General features: G+C 36.1%; 1 long non-coding RNA gene across 6 annotated transcripts; it reads right to left on the reverse strand.

Annotated features, from left to right (window-relative positions):
• Positions 1-5,191: 5,191 nt before the first annotated feature.
• On the reverse strand, positions 5,192-21,538 carry LOC143237500 (uncharacterized). 6 transcript variants are annotated; one of them, XR_013020109.1, is made up of 3 exons: positions 20,831-21,526; positions 19,828-19,967; positions 16,845-18,929 (listed from the first exon to the last, which is right to left on the reverse strand). It is a non-coding gene; the product is annotated as an uncharacterized LOC143237500 (long non-coding RNA). The 6 variants fall into 6 exon arrangements; XR_013020113.1 differs by lacking the exons at positions 16,845-18,929; positions 19,828-19,967 and adding an exon at positions 5,192-7,125 and having other exon boundaries at positions 20,831-21,538; XR_013020110.1 differs by lacking the exons at positions 16,845-18,929; positions 19,828-19,967 and adding an exon at positions 7,451-7,832 and having other exon boundaries at positions 20,831-21,538.
• Positions 21,539-22,169: the final 631 nt, after the last annotated feature.

Below are 22,169 nucleotides of genomic sequence, written 5' to 3' on the forward strand. Positions count from 1 at the left end.
TGGTTCTTATACTTATTTTCATGCACCTCGTCAGTCTTTTACTGCTATAGATATTTCTATCTGCTCCCCTTCACTTTTCACTTACTTTTCTTGAAGAGTCTACGGTAATCCACGGGATAGTGATCATTTTCCTATCGTTTTGAGAGAGACTGGCCGTGGTCAATGCCATCTGACTCGCGTGTTTCAACAGAAGTTGGACCAGGCTAACTGGCCTTCTTTCACAACTCTCAGAACAATCCTGCCATCTTGTGTAAGCTATTGATAGATGACTGTGTGGCAGCAGTAACTGACTGTATTGTCCAAGTAGCTACTCACTGTATTCCTAAAACCTTCGCACGATATCCTCGTCCATGATGGAATCCTGTCTGTCACATGACAAGAAAAGCTCACAAATGGATTTTGGATACCTTTCATAGATATACTACACTTATAAACTGCATGCAGTTCAGCAGGCCCGTGCACATGCTCGGCAGGTCAGACATCAAAGCCAAAAGGAATCTTGGATTAAATATACCTCTACTATTTCTTTTACCACCAGTTCCAAAGTTATATGGAACAAAATTCGAAAGGTTAGTGGCCAGTATTCTCCTCTCCTCTTTCAATCTTGTTCTCTGATTGCCAAAAAGTTGCTGATACCCAGACCATCGCCAGTACTCTCGGCAAAAGCTTTTATCATGCATCTAGTACTTCTGCTTCATTTCCCATCTTCTTAGCCATCAAAACACGGGCAGAACAAACGCCTCTTTCCTTTTAAGCTGATCGTTTCTATGACTATAATCACCCCTTACACTGGTGAAACTTAAACTTTGCCCGTCATGGATCTAGGAGTGTATCAGTTGAAACTGACGATATTCATTACAAGGTGGTGTGCCATCTTTCTCCTGCTGTCTTGCTATTCTTTTGATTGTTTTTAACTAGATCTGGCAGGAGAATGCTTTTCCCGATGCTTGGCACCATGCTATTGTACTCCCTTTTCTTAAACCTGGGAAGGATCCCAAGATTCCTTTGAACTACCGTCCAATTACTTTGACGAGCTGTCTCTGTAAGATCTTAGAGGATAGTTAAGGCTTATCTTATTTGGTTCCTCGAATCAAACATCCTCCTCTCACCCACCCAGTGTGGGTTCCGAAGACAGCACTCCACTATGGACCACCTGATTTGACTTTAAACGTCAATCAGGGTAAACCTTTCTCGAATGACATCTTGTTTCTGTACTTTTTACCTCGAGAAAGCTTATGATACAATGTGGAGGTTGCGTGGCAATTTACCAATTTTTATTATACATTTTTTTAATGAATCGGCGATTGCAGGTCCGTGTAGATTCTACACTTTTCATTATAAAGATTAATGGCATCAGTGGACAGCTCTTGTCGCATATTTTCAAAATTTGCTTTTTTTTTAAATTTATAACCAAAATATTCTTTATCTGCATATGCAGCAAAACATCAAACGTAATAGAACAATGATCGGTTGCAATCGCATGTTTCCCATTTCAACCCTCTGAAAAATAAGAATTATTTCTTCATTCATTTAGCGTATGTATCTGAATTCTTTTATTCACGTCACAATTTCACATTACTTTACTTACCCACCCCCTGAAAACTTTTAGCGGACATCTATAAAAGTGTTTTTTCTTTAGTTTAATTTAATCGTATCTTCCTTCTCGTTGGTTATTCATTATTGTCAACATTCTTAAATGTTTTTTCTTTGTTTTTAAATGAAACTACTAAATTTCGGTATGAAATGAATATAGGGACAATGCACCAAAACGTTTCTTTCAAGTGAAAGGAACTGTATTGCAGGTTTTTACCTTTCAAGTACTTCATTACTGATGTGATCTATTATTCAAACGCCATCTTAGTGTCTGTGTGTAAATCTACCTTAAGCTGTCCTCAGTGTCAAGTCTGATTAAAACGCTAAACATCAGGTTTCGAATCAGTAGTGGTAAGAAAGCAGTATTCGTGCTTAACCAACAGTGTCATTTCTTAAACTTCTATTACCAGAATTTTATTACAATGTTGTCTTGCCATCTATATCGAAGCATCAACAAATTTATGGAATAATCATACGATGATCGCATAGACTATAGCAATGACAACGATATGTGATCCAATTTTTTTAAACAAATTTAGTGTAAATTAATAACTTGTATTTTTTTCGTATTCTTTTATGAAAGTGTTAAAGAACGAACAAGGTAACTGTATCTTCGTAATTAGCGAGATTTACGTGAGGTGAGGTTCCACAATTCGTGTTCCGTTACCACTATAAAACGTGCTCCGCCCTTTTTGGCCATAAGTATCTTATAAGAGTGACAGTCAGATATTACTATTTGAACTATTATGATATGAAAATATATCGTTGGTGTCAGTCTTCCTTTGATCTGTTACTCCAAAATTAGGTCTGCTAACGCAGAAAGCCTTAGGTAGGTTTGCTCAAATTCGAAAGTATTACAGTGGGAGATTTTGTTAATAGTATAAAACATTGTTACAGAAACTACAAAATAAAAATATTAAGATGTGCGATCCACTAACAGTTTGTATGTGAACCCTCTTAAAGGGAGGGTTCATACACTACACCTTGTTTTCATGCTTCTATACAATTTGTGTTTCAAATGTCAGTTATTACACCCCAGAATTCAACCAAGTTTTTTTAGTGCTTTTTTATTATATCGGGTTTTAGATAATTATGCTCTACAGCTCCAGAAATGTTTGAGGATTTGATGCAGGCTATGTCTGGTTGTGAGTGTTCCATGAGCATCTTTATCGCCAAGACTGTTCTATCACATCTGAAAGCTTGTGATCATTGTAGTGCTAGCACAGATAAATCGCCTTCTGATATGTCAAGTTTCTCAGGGACTGGTGTAAATTATTGGACTTCTCCTTTACTTATTAACAGCCAATTGCTATTTTGTGTGAAACGGACATGTACTGATTATCTAAAACGTCCCTCAATAGTACAGCGGTAAGTCTACGGATTTACAACGCTAAAATCAAGGGTTCGATTCCCCTCGGTGAATTCAGCAGATGGCCCGATGTGGCTTCGCTATATGAAAACATACCCATATTCAACTGACACTTTTATTGTATGTTGAATATTTAAAATAAATTCCTGTCGGCCATTGAACAAGTTGTCGTTGATCATTATTAAATGATTGAACTTTATTTTATATTTTAAAAGTAAACGTTTTCAGCTTTGTTGCTCATTTTGCTCTTTATGTTATGATGCCGATTTCAAAACTTTGGCTTGGTTACATTTTTGGAACAGCAGTTTTAGAGAAGCTTCATATCCATTGAGACTACTTTCTGCTGATGTGTATTTTGTAACTTCAAACCGTCGGTACTTAGTGAAATTCCATGAGGACAGAACTGAAGAACACCAAGTCAGGTCTATACCTGATGACACCTTTACTGGCGAAACCATGGTCGTGAGTAAATACGTAATTTTGAAATATACACTTGTCTTTCCTCAAATCTTTATCCTGCTGTTCTCGTATAACGTAGAATAGTAATTTGTATTTTCAGCAAGATGCTTACATGATCGTTGTCTGTCACCTGAACAATGTAACCTCAGATACATATTTCTGAGACATATTTACTGAGTTTATTATTAACAGCACAGTACGAGTTTAACGTAACGTATTCAGTTTTTCATACAGATTCTACTCAAATATGGGATTTTGTCGAAATCTGGTGGGTCAATTTCAGTCAATAATTTGATTCCTACACTCCTTATGAAGTATTTCAGTTCTTGAAGTCGTATCTGTTTTAACTCTGCTACTGTTATTGCTATGTTATGACTGCCAGTATTTTTATAGAATGATGTGATATTTCTTGATTGAATGAATTCTCACAGTGTAAATTATCAACATATTACTGAGGTCCATTCCAGGTCTTATTCCACACAATAAGAAGATACTTTCGCGTAGTATTTGTTTGTTTTTTTATTCTTCTTCGTGGCTATTTTCGGGAAATTAAAAATAAATGACATTCTTAACTTGGCTAGAAGGCAAAAGGAAGAAAAATTGATTTAAAATAAAATGTACGTTTGTTTGTTTTTTTTAATTTCGCGCAAAGCTACACGAGGGCTATCCGCGCTAGCCGTCCCTAATTTAGCAGTGTAAGACTAGAGGGAAGGCAGCTAGTCATCACCACTCGCCGCCAAGTCTTGAAATACTCCTTTACCAACGAATAGTGGGATTGATTGTAACATTATTACACTCCTACCATGCCGGGCCTGTGGTTAAGGTTAAGGCACTCGACTCGTAATCTAAGGGTCGCGGATTCTAATCCCCGTCCCACCAAACATGCTCGTCCTTTCAGCCGTGGGGGCGTTATAATATGACGGTCAATTCCACTATTCGTTGATTTAAAAAAGTAGCCCAATAGTTGGCGGTGGGTGATGATGATTAGCTGCCTTCCCTCTAGTCTTACATTAATAAATTAGGGACGGCTAGCGCAGATAGCCCTCGTGTAGCTTTGCGCGAAATTCAAAAAAAAAAACAAAAAAACAAAACAAAGCCTTAACCACCTGGCCATGCTAGGCTAAAATGTACGTACCTTCAAATTAGTATACGTAAATTAGCACATGATTAATAAGAAATATTTGAACGTAAGAGTTTTGTAGAAAATAGCATTTAAAGTTTAAAAATTCAGAATTGTAACAGTTCTCACGTGTCATTGCGGACCGTTTCATTGTTCGCTATCACTTTTACCAAAACCTGAAGATGACCTAAGTAGGTCGAAACGTTGTTCTCTGCTTCATTAGTAAAAGTGTTATTACCCATACCAACCGTCCTGAGATGCATGGAAGCGACATTTATAAGAAATTTGATGAACAAAACTATTCTCATCTGCCAACGATGTGCAACAAGCTCTTCAAGAGAAATTTATTCATAGAAAAGTTATACTTGCACTACTATGTTATTCGATGGCATTCAAAGAAGTGAAAGAGAGATTGAAAGTTGAAGAACAAGCTTTTGACACTCGTCGATTGAAGTCTGGGTTTCAACTAGAACCTACAGTATGATCTGTCCAACATTACTGTAAGCGAGCTGCACTGAAATCGATACAGTATCATTTATCAAGGTGATGACAATTATTCCACTGACACCAAAGTCAAGGCATTAGTATCTAGTTTGAAATCAAGGAACGGGAAGAAATAACCAAAAACACAACAAATTTTATCTCAGTTAGCCAAGAGGCCGAGCGGATAAGTTAACACCACACGTGTGCTGTGGGAGTCAAGAACTTGCGATAATGTTACTAAATCTGCAAATTTGTTTTCGTAAAACTTTGTGTGAGAGTTTAGTTGAACATGAAAACGTTCAAAATAGTTTTAACTCTTTCGGGACTGATGTTGTATGTTAAAGTCTGTCATACAGACGAAATCCAAGGTGCCAAGGTTCGTAGAAGCACTGTTAAAATAATATTGGTCAGATATATGTTAGAAACTGGCGAAACATTAAAATTTTACACCTAAAAATAGAAGAAAATGTGATGATTTTGATATTTTTATTATTTAAACTATATTTTTGTTATTAATCAAAATGGGTCGCAAAGGTTTTGATCGTAATGAGAAGAGTCGAGCACTTTCATGAACGTAATTGCGTTGTCATTTCACATGTGGCAGCACGGTCGTAAGCTTCGATGGAAAGCAAATACGAATTCGTATGAAAATTGTAATGTAAAAATCGTCGTGCGTATTATTAAAGAGTACAATACTTTAAACAAAATTATACTTAGTATAATACATCTTGTACAGTAAACTTTACTTTTAAAAGAAGTTTCAGTAAAGAAGAGTCCACAATAAGTAAAAACAATATTTAACTAGATTTTATCACTGGTATTAATCTAGGTTCTTGAGTGATTTTCTTAAAGTCTAAATATTTTCTGAGGCTACAGTTCTTCATCATTAAGCATCTTTGCTTGTAGAAAACAAATTGAACTACCTTCTTTTTCCAGTTCCCCGCTCGTACAGCAGTAAGTCTACGGATTTACAACGCTAAATTCAGAGGTTCGATTCCATCAGTGAACTCAGCAGATAGTCCGATGTGGCTTTGTTATGAGAAAACAAACAAACAATCTTTCTCCCAAGCTTCTTTTCCTCTTCCAGTGGCCCAACGGCATGTTTTGTTCTCTGCTGAGACAGCGATAAGTGTCCAGAATTACAACGTTAAAATCAGTGGTTCAATTCCCTTCGGTAGAGACAGCAGATAACCCGATATGGTTTTGCTGTAAGACGAACACACACACACACAAGCTTTCATTTGCAGCTTAATACGAGGGCTGTTCAAAAAATACGCGGACTGTTTGAATTGCGCGGCTCCAGTTGGTTCCAGGGGAATCCGCTTGATGTCGCTCGGTTCGCACAGATCAGCTGATTACGACGCCATTTCCCGATTGCAGATATTTTCATTTGTGTATTAGCTACGCGGTTTTAAGTGAAGTGCGATTTTTTTCGTTTGGCGGATTTCAGAATGAATGACCTGAATGAGCAACGACTTGCTGTGAAATTTTGTGTTAAACTTGGAAAATCTGCGACTGAAACTTTTGCTATGCTTAACACGGCTTACGGTGATATTGCTATGAAGCGTACGGCATGTTTCAAATGGCATGAACGTTTTAAGGATGGTCGACAGTTCATTGAAGATGATGAGCGTCCTGGACGTCCTTCCACGTCAACTGACGACCCACACGTCGACAAAATCAACACCCTGGTGCGGGCAAATCGACGTCTGACTGTCAGGGAGCTTGCTGAAGAGTGTGGGATATCAGTTGGATCTTGTTACGAGATTTTGACCGAAAAATTGAAGATTCACCGCGTTGCTGCGAAATTCAGCCCTCAGAACTCGTGAGTTTTTGGCCAAACACTCGATCACTGTTCTTCCTCACCCCCTACTCACCTGACCTTGCTCCTTGCGATTTTTTCTTGTTCCCCAAACTCAAAAGACCCTTGAAAGAAAGAAGATTTGAGACGATTCCCGAGATTAAGGCAAATGCGACGAAGGAGCTGGAGGACATTACAAAATAAGCGTTCCAGGACTGTTTCAACAAGTGGAATCACCGTTGGGATAAGTGTTTGCGTTGGGGAGGAGAGTACTTTGAAGGGGTCCCAGGCCTGTAACTTCTAAATAAAGTACATTTTGTTTTATGACGTCAGTCCGCGTATTGTTTTAACAGACCTCGTACATCTAACAAAGGCAATCAGTGTAAAATAAAATGGCTAGATTATTATTAGTATTTAACGTCAACGTAAAATCTTCGTTTTCGTAATATCTACAATATTCATAGTTTGTTTTCTTTTAATCTAGTAACTGTGTGTTTTTAACTGGAAAAACAACGAAATATTTTTATTCAGAATCTCGTATTTCTGCTTACTAATTTAGTTTATAAACGCTTACTTTCATGAGAAACATCTTTTTATTTTAAAATAATGAAACAATATGTTGACAAAATTTCAAAGTTAATATCTTACGTAATAACAAAATAAGTGACTGGTTAGTTGTTTCCTTTTTTAATTAATTAATAAGAATCTTCAAAACCGGTGTTAAAATCAAACTTGGGTCCACATCGAAAAGGTTCGGCATGGCCAGGTGGTTAAAGCACTCGATTCGTAATCCGAGGGTCTCGGGTTTGAATCCACATCGCACCAAGCATTCTCGCCCTTTCAGTCGAGGGGTGTTATAATGTGACGATCAATCCCACTATTCGTTGATAAAAAAAGTAGCCCAAGAGTTGGCGGAAGGTGGCGATGACTAGGTGCCTTCAAATTAGTCATGCACTGCTAAATCAGGGACGGCTAGCGCAGATAGCCCTCGTGTAGCTTTGCGCGAACTTCAAACCAAAACGATATCAAAAAACTGTTGAATTCTACAAGATATTTTACATCAGTATTTAGTTATCACATCACATTAAAACAAATATACAACAGTCATCTAAGGACGGTGATTTATATCAATAGTACAAAGTAACCAATTGTTCATGTTAATAGGTTTTCTTTTCGGACGTTAAGTCATAACAAAACTGTTGGAATAAAATGTGAAATATTTCGTTTATGAAAGATAGTTTTAATCGGTTAGACTCTTTTTTTTTCAGAAAAAATTGAGCCCCAACATGTCTGGTTTCAATCTTTCGTAACAAAAATGGCATCACAACTGCAAAATTACCTATACTGAAGTATGTATCTTATACATTATTTTTTTCTACTTTGAAAGTTTATTTCCTAATTCTTTAACAAGCACGCCATGAATTTATAATAAAAGTACAATTTCTAAATAACTAACCTTTTATAAAACAAAATTATCTCTCGGAATCTAAATATAAAGAATTATGAAATTCTAAAGATCATTATATTTAAAGTAATTATTGGCTCGGTAGTTATGATGCTTGCCTAGTAATCTGAGGGTCATGGGTTCGAATCCCCGTCACACCACACATGCGTACTCTTTCAGCTGTGGGGGCATTATATTGTGACAGTCAATCCCACTATTCATTGATAAAGGAGTTGGCGGTGGGTGGTGATGACCAGTTGCTTTACTCTACTGAATTAGGAACGGCTAGCGCAGATAACCCTTTCGAAGCTTTGCGCGAAATTTAAAAAACAAAACAAAGGTAATTTTTATTTACTTGATAAACTCGCTCTAATGAATTGCTCTTATTTTTCTCTGAATATGTTTTGTTCTGTAACTTTGTTACACAGCAACCTTGATATGGTAAGTGAACACAAAAAAGGTGTTTATTAAAATTATAAAACCCTGTGAACATAAAACTAAGATGTTCATTTCAAAGAATAAAATAACAAGAGACAAATGAAATCGTCTCGTGTAATTTTCTACGAGTATAATTGTATTTAAGCATGAGTTTCTTCAATAAAAATCTAAAGAAATTATCACGTAAATATGTACTTAAGAAAATATTTTACCAGTAATTGTCGGTAATATACAAATGAAAAAGCCGCAGTATAGTACCTATGGTAAAAATGTAATGATTTACATGTCTTTTATTTTAATCTTCTAAAATAATATGGATTACTTTTCATTCACATTGTGTTGGTATATCAATGTAAAGAAAAAATAACGTTTCTGGCACTATGAAACGTAAAATCTTTATTAGGTATTTCAGCGACTAGTTTCGATAACACGTTTACCACCAAATTGTAACATGTAGTTCTATTCTTTATAAATATGTTTATTTTGGAAAATTGTTGATAAATGTATTCTAAGGATTGTGGGATACTGCACTAGGACAGTGGTCTAACATAAAAGTGTGGTATATTTAAAATTCTGGATTTCGATGTAATTCCTATTTATTCGATAAATTCATTATAATAAATTGCTCTTATTTTTGTCTTAAAACATGTATATACTTCTGTCTTCATCTCGAACAGACGCGGAAATAAAAGTTAACTTCATGTTAACATGTGTTGGTATACTAATTTCTCCTTGCATTTATATATATATATGTGTGTGTGTGTGTATACACGAAAACCAAAAGGCGGATAGATACATAGTATATGTCATAATTTTCAATTCGTATACAATTAAAAAAATTCTATTATGAACTGAAGTGGAAGACCTCAATTTATTATTATCATTACAAACATAAAATATCCGAGCTCCACTGCGGGGTTCAAAGACCCTCCCTCATAATTCAAAGAGAGCCCAGTTTACTGACCATGCTTCTTCATTATCTTCAATTGCTTCAATAGCTATAACAAGAGAGATCCATATCATAAAAAAAAAAAATTATCAGGAATACCCACCCGATATAGATGAATATGTGTGCCAAGTTTTGTCCCGCTAGCTTGTGAGAAGAGGTAAACACACGTTCATACATGTTGCCTCCAGGATCCCGAGGGGAGCTAAGAACAAAAGAATGTGATTCCATATTCGACTTCAGATATCCTGAAAATTTACTCCTAGATAACATTTAAATCAGAATGGCCTTCCAGGCGCGTTCCAGCTTTCCTTGGTGATGCGCCTACTTCATGTGAAAAAGGTAACACTCCATGGCTACCCTGAATCCGTATGTCAAGTTTGGTTTCTTATGACTTCAAAACTGTGAGATGACTTAGCGAACAAACAAACACACGATGTAAATGAATAACACTATGCATGAATGATTCTTTGTAAGCAGATGTGTTTGTTATTGTGCAATTTTATGATCCTTCTTTTAGTGCGTTATATAAACATAGAGTAAATAGTTTAGCTTGTCCTGATCTTTGCACTATATTTTTTAAAACTTGGTTTCACTATATTTACTACATATATCATCTAGTTGGCTCATTTACAGAAGTCCAGGGCCTGGCATGGCCTAGCGCTTTAAGGCGTGCGCTTCGTAATCTGAGGGTCGCGGGTTCGCGCCAAACATGCTCGCCCTCCCAGCCGTGGGGGTGTTATAATGTGACGGTTAATCCCACTATTCGTTGGTAAAAGAGTAGCCCAAGAGTTGGCGGTGGGTGGTGATGACTAGCTGCCTTCCCTCTAGTCTTACACTGCTAAATTAGGGACGGCTAGCACAGATAGCCCTCGAGTAGCTTTGTGCGAAATTCCAAAAAAAAACAAAACCAAACTACAGAAGTCCATATTGCGCAGTAGTAACAAGAAACATGTCTTTGATCACGTTTTGTTCTCAGACGTGACATGTACTCTGCTGTAAATAAATAAATTCTTATTTAGATAAAGAATCCTACAAAAGGCACCATCATGATATTAGTTTGTCCAGAAATAAATTTCGTTTCTTAACTGGAAATTTGGAAGAGTGTAAACCAGTGAGTAAAACATCCCCCCTTCATTTTATATGGGGGTATGGTGCATATAATCATCCCCCCCCGCTACAGTTTGGTTGTTGAATTGTTTTATTGCATCACAGGCCTACAAATTCTGTGTTTGTTCTTATGATTCTCGTGTTCTTACCAATCGAATTACATAATTTGGCCTAGATGTAGGCTTTTTCAGTAGCCGAAATGTACATCTTTAATATAGGCGTGCTTCTCAGCTTTTCGATCTAAGCGATAGTTTCTAAGTATCAGTCAGTATGCCTAAGTATACATGCAAGGCTTGCAAGCACTATCACAGAATCTACCTACGTCTTGTACGTAGTGTAAGCTTAAGTAAAATTTTCATCACAACTGATTGAACAGAGCATGAAATTCGAAAATATTACTCCTAAGCGTAAACTCCTGTGATCTAAATCTGGCAGGCCATTTGTAGCTTGTAGCTGCATCAATCTTATGCGTATATTGTGCGGTTTTCCTTCGCCATTTGTTCTTATGCATGTCTAGCCGGTTTTATTGTCGAACGCCTTACTCTTCTTAGCTGCCGAATTCGCTGACCATAGTGTACGTTTAGTGTACAGTTAATGACAGATTCGGGCCGCAGGATCCAGGCGCGCCCTACATCACCCCCCTCCACTCCCTTTAGTCTAAGCCTCGATTTTACAACAGGGCTCATTAGACCTGTGTTTGTGGCCCTCATTAATCCATGAAATTTCAGATTATCACCGCCTTCTAATAAAGTGCTGGTTCTTTATGTTAAAAAAAAAAACAACAATATATTCTGTTATCATAGATAGTAAAAATATTGTATTTTCTTGTGTAATTAGAGCACAAAAGAAGCGATTTCAACGGCCTAAAGCCTCTACTCGAATTGTATTGCTAGTTTTTGTTTGTGTTTTTATTTAATACACGTGCTTATAGACATTATATCACAACGTGTTTGCCTTTTGATGAGTTTTAACATGAATATAATATATTTGTGATTATTTAAGTGTTTTTTGAGAAACTTGCAATTATTTGTGTTGTAACTAGCACACATTATTGTCCCAGCGATGCCCAGGCGGTCAGTCGGCTCGGTAGTCACTGTGAAGTTCGGGCGTTCGACTTAAATACATTGTACAGTTTAGTCCTACTTCCATTCTTTTCTATCTTCGTTCGTTGTACGTTAAAGTTTTTCAATAAAGACTGTATTTTAGCCTGTTGAGTCATCTGGGAAACAAATTCCAATTATGACAAGCAAGCGTCTGAAACTTTCCGATATTAGACAGTTCTGCAAGCCAGTTACTAGTACTACAAGTGATAATGCAGATGCAGATAATCAAACAACCTCAAGCAAAGGAACAGAAACTTGTCATACAGAGGAAATACCATGTTCATCAGAGGACGAGTCTGAAAATAGTTGTGAAACAAGTTTGTGCAGTGATGAAAAATCTGACACTCCACAAATGCAGTGTGGAAAGCCATATCATCCAGACACACAACTAATATCACGACAGAAAGCAAAATCTCAAAATATCAACTTCCAGGTCAAGTGGTTTGATGAGTTCCCATGGCTGCACTTCGGCAATCAGACTAAAAAAGTCATATGCTTTCATTGTGCCACGGCGGAAAATAGAGGCCTTTTTACAGGGAAATTGGAGAGGCCAGTGGAGTATACCTTCATAACCACCGGTTTTTGCAACTGGAAAAAGGCAAAACAGAAATACAACGAACACCAATCCTCCTCTCAGCACAGATTTGCTATATCTCCAGAAGGTACACTTGATGTAACTCCAGTGACTAACCAGCTACATGATGGAAAAAGAAGCAGCAGGAAGAATGTAAAAGACGTCTAGCCAAAATATTCAGAAGTTTACGTTTCTTACTGCGTCAAGGTTTAGCATTACGTGGACATTCTGATACGTAGGGGAACTTCCTGCAGTTAATAAAGCTCCTGCAAGAGGAAGATCCTGATTTGAGAGCCTACTTGTCAAAGAAAACCACATTAATATCACCCCAGGCTCAAAATGAAATAATGGAGATGTTCAGCCATTAAATACTGAGGAACATAGCACACGAAGTGCAGAAAAGTAAAATCTTTGCATTAATGGTTGATGGCACTCAAGATGTTACAGGTGCCGAACAGAAAGCAATATGTGTATGATATGTAGATGAGAACCTTGACGTCCATGAGACATTTCTTGGTTTGTACAGTGTTTCCAATACAACTGGTGAAACAATATCCTCGACTATACTTGATGTACTGACTAGACTCAATTTACCACTGTCAGGATTAAGAGCACAAACTTATGATGGAGCCGATAACATGAGTGGTGCGTACAGTGGATGCCTGGCAAAAATAAAAGAGAAGCAACCGTCAGCTTTGTTTTTTTCACTGCGGAGCACACAAGGCTAATTTAATAATGCAACATGCAGTTGAAGCTTGTAAATGTGTTCGAGATTCTATCCAGTGGGTATATGAACTTGATGTCTTGCTTCAGAAGTCAGGCAAATACAAGACAATCTTTGAAAATATTGTACGTCAGATAGCCACAATTGCCCAGTTAAATACATTCGCCCACTGTGTCCAACACGCTAGTTGTGCCGCCTATGTGCAATTGCATGTGCTAATGATCACTACAGTGACATTGTTGATTCTTTGTCTGAATTAGCAAATGAAAAAATCAGATGTAGCAGTGAAAGCACGAGGTCTGCTGAACAGATTTGACAAAGGAAAGACAGTTTTAGGACCGTTGATGGCTCAGCATCCATTAGTTGCATTAGAGGAACTAAACTGTGCATTCCAAGCAAAATCAGCGACAGTATCTGGCATGATTGAAGCATCTGCAATGACAGTTGAGCAATTGCGGGTATTGCGAACAGAGGAAAATTACAACAAGATATTTGATGAAGCTGAGAAAAAAGTAGCTTCCCTAGATCTGGTGCCTATTGAACTACCACGCATTCGCAGACCTCCCCCCCCCCCCCCCCCCCCAGAAGGATCACAGGTGATGGCTCAGCACACCATTCTGTAACAGCTAGAGATTACTACAGAAGCCAATATTTTGAATTTGTGGACACAGTCATAGAACATCTGACCACTAGATTTAATGCAGACAACAATGACTTGAGGCAATATCTGGCACTTGAGAACATGATCACATCTGGCAAGATTGACAACTCGATTATAAATTTCTATCCAGAAATCTCTGCACAACAGCTCGAGTTTCAGTTGCCTATGTTCAAAGGAACAACAAAAGCAGTGTCTCTGAAAGGTGCGAAGGATGCTTACTGTAAAATGCATGAAACAAGCCAGCAGATGTTTAGTGAAGTGTTTCTTCTCATGAAAATTTTGTTTGTATGTCCAGTATCCAGCTGCGAATGTGAACGCAGCTTTTCTGCATTAAGACGGTTGAAGACGTGGTTAAGGTCAACCATGTGACAGTTTGTTACACTCACAAAGATGAGGTCGACAAGATAAATATAGAAGAGCTTATGAAAGAATTCATAAACAAATCATCGTAAAGGAGGTCTATGTTTGGGAACATGTAGACTAGAGGACTAAATGAATCTTACTTCAATGAAAATTATGAATAATTATGTGCTAAATTGTATTGATGTGTAATTTTCAAGAGTTCGCAAAGACATTTTAATTATTTTTATCAAACAACATGAACAGGTTTTCAATAGATATAAACTTATCAAAGGTAATTACTAATTTTATTAATATTTGAAAACGTAATTCATGCAATGAAAGTTATTAGTAACCTTTCCAAGCATAATGGCCATCTCTTATACTGTGCAGTGTGCACAGTTTATTCTATTAACATTTTGAAAACTGTTCACAATACCTCACTTATACAAACCTACATGGAAACCTTGGAGTATCGTGGCAACAAGATCACTCTGTGACTGCATGTTTACAGCTTTCAGGTTCACGTAATCGGAGATTACCAATTTGCAAATTGAACAGTCCACATAAGTGGTTGCAAGAATCATCTCCCCATCGGGTGTAAAAAACCTACACCCCTGCTTGATTTGTTTGTGCCTAACTTTTCTGCAAGCTCAAGTACTGTTGTGCCAGGGTCTATCTCAACTGCTTCCCTTAATGTGTTTTCACCTAAGGATAGCTTCCTTCCACAACCTTCGTAGTCTTCAAGACTTTAATCTACATGTCGAAACCTTTGGAACCAATGCTGAACTGTACGTTCAGTAATAGATCCATAGCCAAATGCCTGGTTGATATTCCGTATAGCTTCGGTAGCTTTTCGTCCAGGTTTGAAGTAATAGAGGAAAATCAGACGAAAGTGCTGCCTTGGGGTTGCGGAACTTATTCTAAATAGAGTTGAAACAGAAGACAATTAAGACATCTTGTAAGCGATAAACGTTGGATTAAACCAACCAACATACGATAAGTTACTCAATATTCAGCTTCTAAATGTCACCGTGAAAATTCTGACACTTATTTCTGGACAACCTAATATTTCCAGGACCCACTTTTACTATTACTTTACTGAGTTATGTTTGTGTTTCGACAACTTTATCTTTTACTTTTGTTATATAATACTTGATTAGGACACCGTTAGACTTGTAAGAACATGTGGAAGTTATCCTGTTGTGTGATGATCCTGGATTAAGACATCTTTGACGAAAAACTTTCCGTATAAGTGTTGCAGCATTAAGTTATTTGCTACGTTTCCTGAAAGAGATTCAGTAACAGATTGTAAACGAAATGGGAAATCTTCTGTAGTAACTAATGAGGCCAAATCGTCAAACTACGCGAGAGGAGGGAATATGACAAAGAAATCTTCGCCCAGAAATTGCTTTGAAGCAACATTTTACGTCACAATTGCCAATATTCATCTGAAGAAAACTCATTAATTTGCAGGAACTCGATACCAGGGAACAGATACAGCTGTGGTTTAACATAACTTGTCAAGGTGCTGTGTTGTTAATCCGTTTTTAATCGACGGGATAGGGAATCGCGATAGTTACTTTACCTTTTTTTCAGGAATATGTTGGCCCTGTAATCCCGTATCGATTTAAACTATCTATAGCATAGACACAATAAGGTTGTATTCCAATTGTAGACTCCGTTGACCCAATGTTAAAACTAAACGGTCGAACCTGGGATGAAGATTACGTGGTTTAGAGTGTCTTGAACTTGCTCTCTACGGGTATAAGCTCGGAGTTTATCTTAACTTCACAAATCGTCATACCAGACTTTGGAGTACAGTCACACTACTAACATGGTTGAACACAACCAACACTCAATCTTAGCACCACCAGCTTCAATGGTAAGACTCGTCTCCACGTGTTGTCTTTAAATGGTCGTATGATGACTGTGCAGGAGAGGTGAGATTTTAGACATTGTTCTTTGACCCGCCTTTTAATCACGTGGCGTTTCACAAAATGAGAGATACTACTATGTGAGAATGACATCGTAACGTTTCATGAAATGAGACATACTACTATGTGAGAATGACATCGTGACGTTTCACGAAATGAGAGATACTACGATGTGAGAATGACATCGTCTGTTAGATTATCGACTAGACGTTTACTGAAAGCATGCACAAACACTGCCACGTAATTGTTAACGTTTTTTATTCATTTGGTTTTTTTTATTTCACGTAAAGCTACAAGAGGGCTATCTGCGCTAGCCGTCCCTAACTTAGCAGTGTAAGACTGGAGGGAAGGCAACTAGTCATCACCACCCACCGCCAACTGTTGGGCTACTCTTTTACCAAAGAATAGTGAGATTGACCGTCACATTATAACCACCCCACGACTGAAAGGGCGAGCATGTTTGGTGTGACAGGGATTCGAACCCATGACCCTCGGATTACGAGTCGTATGTCTTAACCACCTGGTCATGTCGGGCTTACAGTTTTTGAAGGGCACAGTTTATATTGTTAGGAGTTGTTTTGTCTTGTGTGGGTTTGTGATAAATATTTTTTTTCATATAACTAAAATGTTTAATCTTAAGTGATATCAGCTTTCTAGTAGAACTACATAAACACATTCTGAAAAAAATGAGTAAACTGTGTTTGAAAACATTAAAAAGAAATAAAGTATGCAACTAATGAGTTGGTTATTCATCATCTTTTATTTGTCATACTCATTTTTAAACGTTATTTATAGCAAATATTAAATAGTACTACAAAGTATATCTGCTCATGCTTATATAAATAAAGCACAAAAATATATATGTCTGTCCATCAATTGTCTAACTATTACAAGGTCGCTGGGCCAATCTCAACCAAATTCTGATAGTTCAGAACAAGGGGAAAGTTAATCAGTTTATTATTTTTTTGACGAAAGTTGAAGTTCTAACTATTTTCATAAAAAGCGTCGCGTTCTTACAACAACAACAACAAACAAAACTTAATTACATTTTCTATAAAACAACATACATACAAATGTCTTACATATCAGAGAATGCACTAGCATTCTCTATGAATGGAAATGAAAAAGAAAATGGTCGCCATATAGATTTTTTATATTATTTATCAAAGCGTCCACTCTAACATTTTTTATATGTTCATAACCCGGCAAAGGACAGAAACCTCAGCTTGTTTCATATAAACCTCTATTAAATAATATTTTAACTCTGGTTTTAGTTGCACTGAAGAGAAGCAGAGTAGCTCAAAATAGCAGCCCAGAGCTGATAATAATATCCAATATCAACACATTTAACATATTTCACACTTTTTTTGTGATAACAATATCCAATATCAACATATTTCACACTTTTTGTGATAATAATATCTAATATCAACACATTTAACATATTTCACACTTTTTGTGATAATAATATCTAATATCAACACATTTAACATATTTCACACCTTTTGTGATGATAATTATCCAATATCAACATATTTCACACTTTTTTGTAATAATAATATCCAATATCAACATATTTCACACTTTTTTGTAATAATAATATCCAATATCAACACATTTCACACTTTTTGTGATAATAATATCCAATATCAACACATTTAACATATTTCACACTTTTTGTGATAATAATATCCAATATCAACACATTTAACATATTTCACACTTTTTGTGATAATAATATCCAATATCAACACATTTAACATATTTCACACTTTTTGTGATGATAATTATCCAATATCAACACATTTAACATATTTCACACTTTTTTTGTGATAACAATATCCAATATCAACATATTTCACACTTTTTTGTGATAATAATATCTAATATCAACACATTTAACATATTTCACACTTTTTGTGATAATAATTATCCAATATCAACACATTTAACATATTTCACACTTTTTGTGATGATAATTATTCAATATCAACATATTTCACACTTTTTTGTAATAATAATATCCAATATCAACATATTTCACACTTTTTTGTAATAATAATATCCAATATCAACACATTTCACACTTTTTGTGATAATAATATCCAATATCAACACATTTAACATATTTCACACTTTTTGTGATAATAATTATCCAATATCAACATATTTCACACTTTTTATGAAACGTATACTTTCGTATTTGTAGCATGTCAGTTAATCAGATCACTTGTTTCACCAACAAGGTGTTTTGGTTAATAAATCTGTGATCGTTATGACATAATTTTACAAATGTTATCATATTTTATAAGTTGTGGCTGTAATTTTAGACAGGCGTTCGATGGTTTTTAATGGTTGAACGTTATCACTCATAATTTTCATCAACATGTTGACTGTATAGGAAATGCACTAAACAGTTAGGGAATATATGCAAGTTTGGATTTTATTTTAGTTATCTCTGATCGACAATTTGTGTTAGAAAACTGATATAGGGTAGTGACGTAAGTCCGGGAAATCAGATATATATGTGCATGTATGTCAGTATCGTTTACAACGTAAAAGCCTTATGTGCCTAGACTTCTGCGTGTTTATAAGCTAAATAACATAACGATTAAAGAAGTCAAATGAATAAATAAATATAGATGAATGTTAAAACAGGATGTGAAAATCAACCAGTTCATCCGTTAAAATATGTTTATTCTACTCTCTTCCTGTGCTAAACTCATATCCATTTAATATACAACGAAGCCGTGATTCTCCCCGGAACTATGAGTGTGTTCGAACGGATACAAAAATAATACACACGTTGAATTCTGGGTGAGTGAACTCTGGAAATTAGGACAGAAATAAGGATAGATTATTTTCTTCTTTTGATTAACTAAATGAATATATATATATTCATTTATATATATATATATATATATATGTTTAAGAAAAAAGCCAGTCGAATCCAGGATTTTACTGTTGTAAATCTGTAACTTTACCGTTGTTCCACCGGAGGACAATAAATTAATAAACCTTAGAAAAATAGTTTTCCATTTCTAGTTATATAGCACGTCGTAATCTTTTGTGTATGAAATGAAATTATAATTTTTTTCGTACGTTTTACAATTGTTTGAAATAGAGTAATTACATCTTACCTAAAACCTTGCACCGTGTTCTTTTTCATCCTAAATTACTTTCATAACATAGCTTGTTAAAGTAAAATATCAAGTTGTTGTTATACAACTACTGTTTTTTCTTTGTTCAATACTGTTATTACCTTTCAGGGGAAGGACTTTTTTATGGATTGTCCATATCACACACAGTAGTTTTCTCATATTTTTTAGGTATTTACATGTTAAAATAAAATTTTAGTGCTAAACTAACATTACGAGCAAATAATTAATCATGCACATGCACTATTGTTATACAAATCACTTATGTTTACTTGCAAATAATACTGCTCTACAGAATTATTATTCGTTTATCCATACTGGTTATGCACGTGCAATTAGATATACATATTAATACACTAGTTATTTACTTGTGTGCTTACAAAACTGCTATTGTGACTATTTACGTATACTTAGACATGACAATTACTATATGGGCAAGTAACGTCTAAATACAAGTTATTTACTTCAAGTAAGTAATTTCATAAGTTTTCCAAATGTTTCACCTATCGTTGTGCTCGATATATATATGATTTCACTTGTAAATTAATGATTTATTGCAAAATCTTACCTGTATTGCTATTTACGAACCTGTATACCAGATGAAACGCTATTGTTGCTGAAAAACTTGTCCAATAACTCACTAGTAATTCGTCTTTTTGTACATTTTTACTGTGTAAACTGCTTCTGTTTATCCTCTTTTTCTCAATACTTAAACATAATCAGAAAACATTTTTATACGATTGGATACCGTGAACAACCCGATAAAAACAATGTTGACATTTTCATTCCTTTTCTGTGTAAATTAATACTATAAGGATGTATTTTTATTCGCACTTGACTTTTCAGCATCAGAACTGCTGCCTGAAGAAATGAACTGGTTCCATAATTTTTTGTTTTAAATTAGTTTGTTTTGTTTTTGAATTTCGCGCAAAGCTACTCGAGGGCTATCTGCGCTAGCCGTCCCTAATTTAGCAGTGCAAGACTAGAGGGAAGGCAGCTAGTCATCACCACCCACCGCCAACTATTGGGCTACTCTTTTACCAACGAATAGTGGGATTGACCGTAACATTATAACGCCCCCACGACTGAAAGGGCGAGCATGTTTGGTGCGATGGGGATTCGAACCCGCGACCCTTAGATTACGAGTCGAACGCCTTAACCCACCTGGCCATGCCGGGCCAGTTTTTATCTAATTGGTAACTTGCAGTTAACGGATTTGTATATTAACATGCGACAGTCATGGGAATAATCAATACAGATTTTCGTGAATCGTCGTGCAACCAAAATATTCGTTCATGTCAATTTCGTTGACAAAAGTACCAAAAACCATATAAAAAAACGAACTTATTGTTCGTTTATTTAATTTTTGCAATCATAAGAGTGGGGTATTCAAAACATTTTATTTCATCAATTATTAAAAAATAATTTAAGCCTAAGGCTACTACGATCAATGTACTCAGCACACTAATGGGGCAATTGTTTTCATTGAGGAGTTAAGTAAATTATACTTCTGAGCTATACTGTACAGCTTTAGGCTTATTAACAAAAAAACTAAATATACAATTTCTCACCTACATCGTGGCATTGTCGTTCGTATCTTGTAAGAAGTTGAAATTAGAAACGTTCACATTGTTTACTAATCTTGTATTTTGCAGTATTCTAGGCCTGATACCACCCTACGAAAGGTTTCGCTCTACGAACGTATGCGTCTCGATGCTTTACGGGTCTCGAAAAGGAAACCAGATAAATTTAGACGTTTAACCAGTATTTAGATATACTCAGGATTCTTAAGTACTAAATATCGATTTCGCAGTTGTTTCAACGTGGCGCTCTATAGCATCAGAGATGTTTTACTTGTAAAACTCCTTAGTAGTTGGTATTACAATTTTGGAATGATGTTTATAGCGCCTCCATTATTTTATCTTACGTCACCAACTGCCATATTATCTGTATGGCACTACGCAGTTGTAACATGAGCTATTCCAAAATAATAACTACTATACATTATATAACACCCAAGCTTCTTATAAGTTTGCATGAACTTCTTCATCTGGTGCACGTTCTTATGCTAAATTTTAACAATTATCCCTTATATTCAACATGTCTAGTAGATCTGCTATGATACTATTCGCCTCCAAAAAATTCACTGACACCCTAAGCTCTTTGTGCCCGGCATGGCCGAGCGCGTTAGGCGTGCGACTCGCAATCCGAGGGTCGCGGGTTCGCATCCCAGTCGCGCTAAACATGCTCGCCCTTTCAGCCGTGGGGGCGTTATAATGTGATGGTCAATCCCACTATTCGTTGGTACAAGAGTAGCCCAAGAGTTGGCGGTGGGTGGTGGTGACTAGCTGCCTTCCCTCTAGTCTTACACTGCAAAATTAGGGACGGCTCAGGTTTCTCCTCCTGGTTGGGGGTTGTGCAGTAGGCTAACAATCGGCTCACTTAAAAAAACCAGCCTGTTAATGAATCCGCAAGCGATTGCGGCCCTATGTTCCTTCATGGAATCGAGTGGCATAATAAATAAATAAATAATAATAAGCTCTTTAAAAACAATACTTTTCTTTTAGTTTTATTTGCTAACTTTTTTATATTATTTTATTCATTCATTATTTTTTATTTTTTCGTAGAACAACTTTGGTGTTAAAATGTTAATAAAGTTTGATTGATGCATGCGATTTTTATTCTTTTACTTTATTTTTAATTGTGTAATTTATTACAATGTCTCGGTTTTGGTCTCGACCCCTACGGTCTCAAGCCCTCAGGTCTTAGTCTTGGTTTCGAACACTGAGGTCTCAACTACAACATAGATAATTTGACATACCTTCAATCAACATTCAGTCTCTGTAATGATGAGTGAAATGGTTATCAAACACTGATATTTTTGGTACATTTTTAAGACATTAATTATTT

This window comes from Tachypleus tridentatus, chromosome 13, assembly GCF_004210375.1.
Source record: "Tachypleus tridentatus isolate NWPU-2018 chromosome 13, ASM421037v1, whole genome shotgun sequence".
NCBI lineage: Eukaryota > Metazoa > Arthropoda > Merostomata > Xiphosura > Limulidae > Tachypleus > Tachypleus tridentatus.